Source organism: Parus major, chromosome 3, assembly GCF_001522545.3.
Source record: "Parus major isolate Abel chromosome 3, Parus_major1.1, whole genome shotgun sequence".
Taxonomy (NCBI): domain Eukaryota; kingdom Metazoa; phylum Chordata; class Aves; order Passeriformes; family Paridae; genus Parus; species Parus major.
This window is the reverse complement of record NC_031770.1, coordinates 24,572,447-24,582,608: the sequence shown is the minus strand read 5'-3', so window position 1 is coordinate 24,582,608 and position 10,162 is coordinate 24,572,447. Positions and strand designations below refer to the sequence as shown.

General features: G+C 40.7%; 1 long non-coding RNA gene across 1 annotated transcript; it reads left to right on the top strand.

Moving 5' to 3' along the window:
- The first annotated feature begins 331 nt into the window (after positions 1-331).
- Positions 332-2,077, top strand: LOC107201678. The gene is made up of 2 exons (XR_004496785.1): positions 332-576; positions 1,620-2,077. It is a non-coding gene; the product is annotated as an uncharacterized LOC107201678 (long non-coding RNA).
- The last annotated feature ends 8,085 nt before the right edge of the window (positions 2,078-10,162 follow it).

The following is a 10,162-nucleotide window of genomic DNA, read 5'->3' as shown; positions in this document are numbered from 1 at the left end:
TCAAGAAATTGAAACATTAGCAAAAACTTATAGCCTAGATGTAAATTACTAGTCTTTGAAAAACTATTAAAGTTGTCCCTGACCTAGTATGCATCATTTTTTTCAGGTCTCACAGACCCACCTATGCCATGAAGGCTACCTAAATTTATAAAGGGCTCTGAGTTATCTCAAGGTATTTACACAAGCGTACCTAAACTTCTGTTGCCTAGATTCAATTCAACAAACTTTGGAGCATGTGGTCACACTTTAAAAGACTTCTGCAGTTCATCAAGAAGGGACCGGTTAGGTAGTATTTGTACACCTCTACAGAAAAACAATAGGTTTGTATAGAGAAATGTGTAAATACTAGGTATTATGACTAGGTATTATGGTTATTATTTGTCTTTTTGTAACTGACATAATCTGTTAAATTGTTGAACGTATTTTTTGGTCACTAAATCTATACTTCAGCAGTCCCCTCTTCTGTCCTCTGCAGACTTTACATTTCCTGTGAAGGAGGAACTTTGTGCCATCCCTGTGTAATGGGAAGGACTTGGACGCTGCGCTGACACTTATCTCTTCACCCCTCACGAGCAGGTGTGCTGACCTTTGCTGTACAGAGCTGTGTTATGGCCTGCAGGAAGGGCTCCAGCAGCAGTGCCAGGGTCCCTATACCGTATGCATGCATCTACATACCCCTTATGTAGCATGGCTGCTCGGTACAAACTGCGCGTGGTCGCATGGGGGGTGCTGGGTTTTCTAAGGGGAAGCTTCTGTGAGGAAGCTTTGGCACATCCATCTTCTCTTCTAAGGTGTGCAACACAGTAAACCCAAAATTAATCTGGGCATCCACCATGCCTGGAGAAAGAGTCTGCCATGTCATGCAAGACACAAAACTGGGTTTTGTTCAGGCTTGCAGCAAGGCTGGGACAGTGCAGGGCTTTGCAGGCTGTCTGTCCCTGTTGGCTGAGGAGTGGGGGTGTTTGCCAGCCAGCTTTCCTCCACCCCAGCTGCGCGTGGCTCCAGGGAGTGACACTCCTGCCGCTGCCCCCACACCCTCCTGTTGCCCTGGGCTTGCTTCCTCTAGAAGGCAGCACTGGGCTGTCTGCAGCCATTGGACCTGCCCTCTAAAATGAGGCATTTCTTGTCCATCTTAACAGATATTGGTTTAATTTGGGTAGCAAGTGTTTGCAGATTATAGCCTCTACTTTGTAATGTTTCTGTGACAGCTGTTTTGTCCAGCTTTCATCATGATGTAAATGTTTTTAACCAAGGAGCCTTGGATACCTACTAACATGGTACACTTTCTCATCTGTTTGCCAATTTGCTCTTTATTTGTCTAAGAAGCTAGCAGAATTCATAATGTATAGTTTTTGCCCAAGAAACTAGCTGAATTCATACAGTATATTTTTTTCTCTGTAGTTCTGTTTCAGGGTAATGTTTAATCCACTATTTGAAACAGGTTTTTCATTCTCTTCTCTGTAATAAATTACTAAACTGAAAGAAATGGAACTAAGATCCTGTAGCTTAAATTCGCTGAGCTTTTGTTTTGAGGCTGAACAGTGAATCTTAGAAAGCTTGTTTTTCATTTGTCCTGAAACCTTGCCCCTCCTGCCTCCTTCTTTTCATGCCAATAAAAGGTAACCAGAGACAGCTGGGGGCTCTCTTTCTGCCTCCCTTGAATGGGAATGCCTTCTGAATGCCTCTTTCATGTACCTGCACAAACCCTGCTCTGCTAAAACTGCTACGGTCGAGCTTCTCAAAGGCTGAATAGGTTTTCATTGCCTGCATTTCTGGTCTGAAGCAGACTGAGAGAAATGAGTGTTAAGTAAACGCAGTGGCAGCCCTGCCAGCGTCAGCATTCCAGCCTACAGTGCTGCTCTGGACCAGGACACTGCCGGCACAGACTTCTACACATCCAGCTGTCAGGGGGTTGTTTTACTTGCTAGCAGTTGAAAAGAAGAGGGATGCATGGCAGACCAAAGACTGGCAAGTCTAGTTTTTATGAAGCCGTTTATTTTTTCTATAACAAGTGTGTGTTGCCTTATGGATGTTGAATGGGAATTTAATACAGTGATAAAGTAAAATTGTAAACTTACCAAGTCTCTTTTCAGCTGTCTTTGTTCTGCACCTCTAAGCATCTGCAGAAAACACATTCAACAGCACTCAGACACTTCTGTGAATTTATATATGACTTTATTCAGCACCTTCTGCAGAGAACTGAGCACCTCATTGCAGCTGATTGAAGTTAATAGAAAATGAAGGTGTCTGTCTGTCTTTCCATACCAGGCCTTTTGAGTGTGAAGTCAGTGCTCACTGGCTTTTAAGTGAAAGCAGAGGTTTATTTTCAGCTTTATGTCAAGAGCATTTTACAAGTCCTATGTTGCAGTTTAAAGATCAAGATTTAGGAAACACTGATATTTGATAACAGAGGGGTGTGTATCTGGTGATTTAAGCAACCTGGGAAAATTACAAACACCCTAACATCCAACTAACAGTGGAATTTATACACGGAAGGATTGTTCATTCATAACTTACTAATAACAATGCCAGGGTATTGTCTGTTGTAGCAGGCAAAAAACCTGCACTGGCTGAATTAGGCCTTTGTTTGCATAAACACCTAGGCAGGAAAATTTCCCCCCTTCTACCAAAATAACCTTATTCCTATACCACACGTAGGCACTCATATCAATTCAAGACCTTCCCAAGTAAAGACAGTTTTATTCAGGAGTGAGAATCTGTGCTCAAGTAGTTATCTTTCAATAAATATAATATGGCTTATGCAAATCCTTCCACTTTACTTTCTTCCAGTTGCTGCTCTATAACCTAGAGAGGTTACTCCTGTCCCACCTGCTTGTTCACGGTCTTTTGGTGGCTGATGCTATTCCCATAGCTCTATCATGTAGCTGAGGTACTGCCCTTCCTGTTTCACTTCCCCTGAGCTGGTGGCTGTAGCTGCAATGAAGGCATCTTGTGGCATGTCAGGATTACCTAGTTAGGTTACTTAACATGAATGTACTAATGATGACCAGAGTAGTGCAGCGGTGATGTTAGTGTTGACTTCTTGGTCTAGTATTTGCTTTATTAGGAAGAAAATGACAAGGTGAAAATAAAGTGAAAAGGACTGTCAGTGTAGACGTAACTGTAGAAGTATTAATGCAGTGCATGTATTGCTCTGCAGCCATCCTGTGTCACCCATGAGCTGTGGCAGACACAATGGGCAGGCATGCAGAAATGTCCTACAGTGGAGGCGAGCAGGAGGGCTGGTTGAGCAGAGGCAGCAGGTGTGGCCAACAGCCCCACCAAACCCAGCCAGGAATCTCCATCGTGCCCTGCAGCACCGTGACTCCTGTGACTCCAGCCACAAGTCAGCGTGATTCTGGATGCTCAGAAACATAAGCTAGAGTGTATTAGCTCGCCCTAATAATTTTCAGTATGAGTTCTCAGAGCATCTGAAGTAATGTTTACAAAAACGTCTGTGTAGAGCTACTAGTCTTCAAGTGCTGGTCCCAGAGGAAATTTCACATGTACGCTTCAGAGTGACCTGGTGAAGAAAGCAACAGCTTCTTGGAAATGGGATGTAAAATACTTTAGAGGGGTAGCTTCTCCATGTACTCAGAACCAGGCCTAATACACCTTGGATTTAAAATACTGGCAGATATGACTTCCTGAAAACGAAGATTCTTTTCCTCTTTCTCCTTTTTTCTTCTTGCAAGTTACCACATCCATTAGGATGTCTTTTTTGTTCCTTTATTCCTGATCGATGTTGTGGTGTTATTTGTTTAGTCATTATTTTTATTTTTTATGTAGCTGTTTGTCTGTTTATTGAAATGAACTGCCATCCGGGCACCCTGATCAAAGCAAAAAGCATGAAATCCCACGTGTTGCACTTTGGAGAGCAACAACAATGAAGCTAACCTTTCACCCATGACTTTCTTTTAACCCTCATTTTGAAAGACAGTAGCAAACAATTCAGCTAACTTCTTAAGTAAGAGAATATTCAAACTACCTCGATTGTAATACAGTGTTCTTTTCAAGTGAATGGAAGGTCTCGGAGTAATGCATACAAATTCAGAGGCTGGGTAAGTTCATTACTTTGGAGTTTCTGGTGTAGTAATAACAGTGAAATGGTTAAAAGGCTGACTTTAAAGTGGTCACAATTAGGCTTCAAAGTTAACACCCCACCCCACTGAGATGAATGGGAGCAGTTGACATTTCTTAGTGCTATTGTTTCAGTCTGGCTTGCTATAGCTTCTAAAATAAGACAACAGTACATCTGTTTACATTCTGCTTCCGCAAACCCAGATGGGCTAGAAACTTCATTGTTTTTTAAGTGGAAGCTTGGATTCTGGAGAATACACCAATATCCACAGGGTATCTGTAGGAAGAAGAGCTGAAAGCTGCCTTAATCAGAGACATCTCCCCCTTCTCTGTAAACTTCTATTGTCCCAGGACAAATCTGTAAACCACAGAGGGAAAAATAAAGTAATATGTATTTGAAGTACTTTTTACTTACAGCATGACATGCCCACAATAACTTCTCATCAAGTCCTTAGCATACAAATTTTCATAAATGGATGCAGTGTTTTGAACTTTTTTCTCTTTTAGTAGTTTGTAGAAGTAAAGGTCTTGCTTTTACTGAGTGTGGTAGCTTCTCTTAAAACCTTTCCTAAGAGAAAATTCTTCTGTAGATAGAGAAGCCAGAGGTTCACCCAGGAGAGTTTGAGACCAGGTGTTACTTTGTATTCACATGGGTAGAAGCCTTAATTTACTTCTGAAAGCGGTACAAGAAGAAATAAGATTTCTGAGAGGAATATTTTGCATTTTTCTGATACTGTCATATGGGCAGCTACATTATCTGGAGTAAGATCTTAGGAGCTGGAATGGATTAATAAAGGTGCAAGTGGGGCCAGAATTTGGAGCAGATGGTGTCTATTACCCCATGCCTCAGTTTATGTAGGGAGTACACAGAGTCCTCTCAGACTTTTGTTGAGGGGTCTGCACAGTGGCAAACTGCCCTCAGTAACAGCCAGAACCCTATGAGAGCTTCTCTGATAAAAGCGACCCATTAGATATGCTTAGGCTGTAGATTGAAACCAGCTGTGAATCTGTCGGAAAGATTTTCCTCATTGTGCTTTCATCAGGGTGGAAAGTTTGTGGCTTGTTTTGCATATATATGTATTTTGGGCTTCATTGCTCTGATTTTGCGAGTCCTAGACACTGCCAGGATAAGAGCTCTCATGCATACAGGCTCCTTTTGTATCCTGGCACTCTTTGTATCCTGCCTTCTTTTTGCTCATGGACAACACAGCTTGTGCTTTGGAAGAGCCATTGTGGGCTCTCCCAAATGGTGTCTCCCAGACTTCCACCCTGGGTGAGTTGGATGGTGAAAGCAGGCATGCAATCTGTGGTTTGGGCTCATGACACTTGTTTCCTGCCCAACTTCAAGCTGCATTTTCATCTGATCATAAAATACAGTGGCCGTGAGCCTTGACAAGCCTCCAGGTTGTCTGAGACAACTGTGGGCATTTCAAGAGTGTAAAGTGCTTCCTCTCTTGCTCTTCTCCTCAGTTCCTGTGTTATGTGGGAACATGAACCAATCTGGTCTGGATGAAGAAAACACCTGAGAAAACCCAACAGGAATATTTGCTTTGAAAGTTTCTCTCATGAGTTTGTTTAATCTTTCTATTAAAAAATATTGCTTTAAAAATAAAAAAAATGTTAAATCATGCTGGGAAAACCATTTCCAATGTGATAAAACTCCTACAATGTGAAGCAAGAACCACTCAATTCAACTGCATGGGGAAGGACAAGTTATTTAATCAAACGGAGGGCTAGAGAACAGCATCAAATATGCATTTTTTATATTTGTTTCCATTTTTTCTAGTCCATTTCCGACTGGATTTTCCTTGGTATTATACAGACTTGAGTTACATCTTGTGGAAGAAAATAGGTATCCTCATAGACCTTTGGAATACAGTTAAAATATTCAGCAAGGCTACAGTAGGTCAGTGCCAGAGATTGGAAAAGAAGCTAGGGATTGTTTTGCCCAGTTCTGTATTTTTCAGTTAGCAAACTGGCCTGCCTTGCTGAATTACAATGGCACTGTGATACCTAAATGTTCAGAAGCCTAAGGTTTATATACTAACCCTTACACAGAGAATTTCTTGACTAGGCTTTAAGAAAATATTTCTGTAGCTTCTTTACTGGTTGTGCCCTAACCTGCTTTTTGCATGGTATTCAAGGATGATTTTGACAACAGAATTATCTTTTAGGGAATATAAAATACCAGGGATTAAAAGGGACAGATCTGGACAGAGCAGGAATTTGCCATCAGAATGATATTCCAAAACAACTTCTGAAAAATTAGCATGTTATGAAAGTAAATAATTTTTTTTAAATATTGTGCTCTTTTAATTTTCTTTTAGAAAAAAAAAAATGAAGCCTTCCATTATAAGACTATTTAGTTTTCAGTAAATTGTGTGTTTCCCTTTTGTGGTGCATTTCTTTAGTCAATTTATATTTTGCATGCCTATTGCTCCCAGTCTGCTGGTTGGAGCTTGCTTGCCAACTGGTATTTGCCACTAAGAATCAGAATCACAGTTTTCTTTGAGGAGCTTGCATTATGGCAGTCATTGTCCCATAGAAGAGGATGAAGGATGCAGACGGTCGCTCCTGTGGGTGTCATGAAAAATGCAATGGGGAAAGAGCCCAGCAAATTGAAACAGTATTTTTCAGTTCATAAATACTAAAAATTGGAATGTCTTCCCTGAAGTTTTATTTCTTACTGAAAATTCTTTTAAAAAAACCCCAACAAAACAAAACAGCTGATATTTACTTAATCATCCCAAGTCAGGAAAAAAATGTTGAATAAAAATGTATTTTGTAGGATTAAATTTCCATATTTTTTTCAGCTCTAATTATGATAAGGTTGTATGAGGATTAATTTTATTCTTTCTTTGTCTCATCCTTTTTCCAGTCTAGACAATGAAAATAGTTTAATCTAGCAGTTTTTACATTGTGGTCTGTGCACCAGAGCTGGCTTGTAAAACTTTTTCTTTCAGTGGTTTTATTGTTCAAGAGCTGGTGCTTCCTGTTACTTTTGGCCATGCATTTTGATTTTGTGAATGAGTATGCCTAGACAAAAGAATAATACTAATCAAATATATACTTTGTGTAGAGCTTTATGTTCTCATTAAATAAAAAATTATACCAGAACTGTGAAGGTAACAACTCTTCTGAAAGGCTGAGTCAACAGGAAAAAGAAGACAGCAGTGAATAAGAGAAATCTGGGATTTCTTCACTTCAGGTATTCAGTAAGGAAGAGGAAACAGCACAGGTAAAACATAACATGGAGTGTTGCTCTTAATGCACATAGTTTAAACTTGATGGTATAAGAACTGTGCTTTGGGCTGCTTTTCAAGGAAGAGAAAACCAATGGTATATTGGTCCATGGCAGGGAGCAAACCAAGTAGAACCAATTACAATTTAAATAGATAAGTGAAAGCTGCATGATCTTAGTTGCTGTGTCATACTGTTTTTTGTTTCCATATTGCCTTTTGCAGTTTTATTGTTCTAGTGCTTCATACTTGTGTAGTTTGAAGGTTGTGGTTTACGTGACTAGATTCACTCCCTACTGGGATATAGGCCAAGATAGTCAAAGCGATTGTTTATTTTGAGCACCTCCATTTTTTAAGGGTCCAAATCAGAGAAGTTTTGGAATAGGGAAACTCAGTTGTTTGTGTGGTTTGTCAACATGATATGGAAAGACAAAGAAGAAAAAATGTGTGCGATCAAAATCCTTGTTCACTTTCCATAGTCTCAGTGTCTGAGTTGAGGTGACAAAATTTGGGTACTGCTGTCCTGGAAACTGGAATGTATATCTGGCCATGGTCCAGGCTGAAGGAAGTAAAGCTGAGCAGTGACATCACCCTGTCTTTGCATTTCTCTTCCTTAATCTCCTAATTGCCCTAGAGCTTTACTGAAGATTTAGATGTGGCCTTCTGGTAAGACAGTGGTGAGATCAGTGCTGACTGTACCATATGTGGAATAGGTATAACAGCTGCACTGTATAGGTATTACAAAGCATAAATAACCTATGTATTCAATTTTGCTGCCTGTGGTGTGGGTGAAGCTACCCAGTGCAGGGGTAGCAAGAGGACATGCCTTCCAAAAGAACAGCATGAGCACGGGTGCTGTCAGAATACTTGGCTTACAACTAACTTTCCTCTCAAATTCTGTCCTGCTAATACAGAGAAGTACAGTTTGTGTTGCTGAAGTAACTGCATTTACAAGAAATACTTGAGCATAATACTTAAAAAAAGTCCTGGAAGCATTTCATTAGGTTATAGCTTTTTGATTGCCTATTTTTAGGACAAGATGTCAGCTGATACAGTTCCTTTAAAAATGCACTTTGGATTAAGAAGAAGAAAAAAAAAGCAGCATAAGCTGTGAAGTCTTAATTGTTAGAAGTGCAACAATAGCTTAAAACAGACTGTAAAGCCTGGTCTGACAGCTGGAGGAAGGGATACTTTATTAATAGTTGTAAGGAATGGGTGGATAGGGCCTGAAAAAGGCAACAGGGGATATAAAAAGAAGCTTTGTAATATGAAACCATTGCCAAAATGCCTTACAGAACAATTTATGAAAGAGCCTGCGTCGCATAAGCACCAAGTTAATACATGGTGAATGGGATAAACAGCTTCTGACTGGTGTGCATCACTGAAAGTGAAGGTACACCAGTGCTGCAGCCCAGCTCTGCTGTGGCAGATCAAATAATGGGCTGGAAATGGGCACACGGGGCTCACTGGCCAGCAGCCTCTGCTTTCATGACTCAAAGTTTCTGTCTGGCAAGCTCCAGATGACTGGCCACTATACTTGCTATATAGCCATCACACTTCAGTATTTTAGTCAAAGTCCCCTAAACATCCTTGCAACTGATAGCCAAATTGCTCTGCTAATATGACCTGAGACATATAACTCCAACACTTATTTCCTGCGGGAGGTGGCAGGGAAGATCCCTCTCTACAGAGATTTCTTGTAGCTAAAATATCTCCAAATTAAATCCCCAATTAAAGCACAACTGCATGTTTTCTGTGGCCAAGAGCTGACTGCATAGGATATAATGGGAATTCAAAATCCCTCTTGTTGCTCCAGCCTCGGCTGCAGGGCTTCTCTGATTCCAGACGGCCTGGGTATCCGACAGAGCAGTGTTCCATATTAGACTATGATTGTCTTTTTATGACAGATCCAGAACACTTCAATTTACTCGTTATTTAAAAAAAGAAGTCCTTAGGTAAATGTCAATAAACCCCCCCCCCAAACTCCCAGAATTTGGGAAAGCCTTGAAAACAGAAGGGCTGCACTCATGGGGAAGTTTTGATCTCATTTGAAATCATATATCCATAAAATTGCTTTAGTGCAGACTTCCTGTGTCATGCTGTGCTGACTCTGTGTGAGATCTGACATTATTTTTTGCTCCTTAATAATGAAAGCTCAGGAAGGTGGGGAGAGGGGAAACATAAACAAAATTGTCAGCCTGATTTTTAGCATTGTACAAATTTAACCCAAATTGCCTGAGCCAATCCTAATCCCTCCTTTCAGGTTTGTCCTTTCCATGTGGGTCAATGGCAGCTCAATTCCTGATACATCAAATCCAGAAACTTGCTGAGGCTGTCAGTATCTCTGGCAGCATCACATGGTGCATAAGTGTCACACACTTATGTCTGTGGTACATGGCAAATTTGTTCTCAGGATCAGAATTTTCGGTGGATATGTTATCAGTGTGGCTTCCTTTCTCCGCTGCTCCCCTCAGTTGCAAGTGTGTTGCACTGACAGGAAATGTTACTTCTGCTCACTTTAGCTTTAACCATGTTGTTAGGTTTGTGTTTACGCAGTTTCGCTTTTCCTAGAAGATTATTTTCCTTTTTCACCTGTGATCTTAGCCAGTTCACAGTGTTGATGGGAATTTCTGCTCCTGCTACTTGGCAGCATATGTCCTTTCTAAAGTGTTTCTTTTCTTTTCTTTTTGTGTATTGTACAAAGTTGGTTTCACCCTTGGTAGCTATTTTTTATTTGCAAGGGGAGCTGGCAAGCTAGGTATTTTCTTGAAACTTTTCCTGCACAGCTTTTTTCTTTACCTTCTTGCCTTGTCTGGGTGGCGCCAGTACTGGGAACAGCAGAG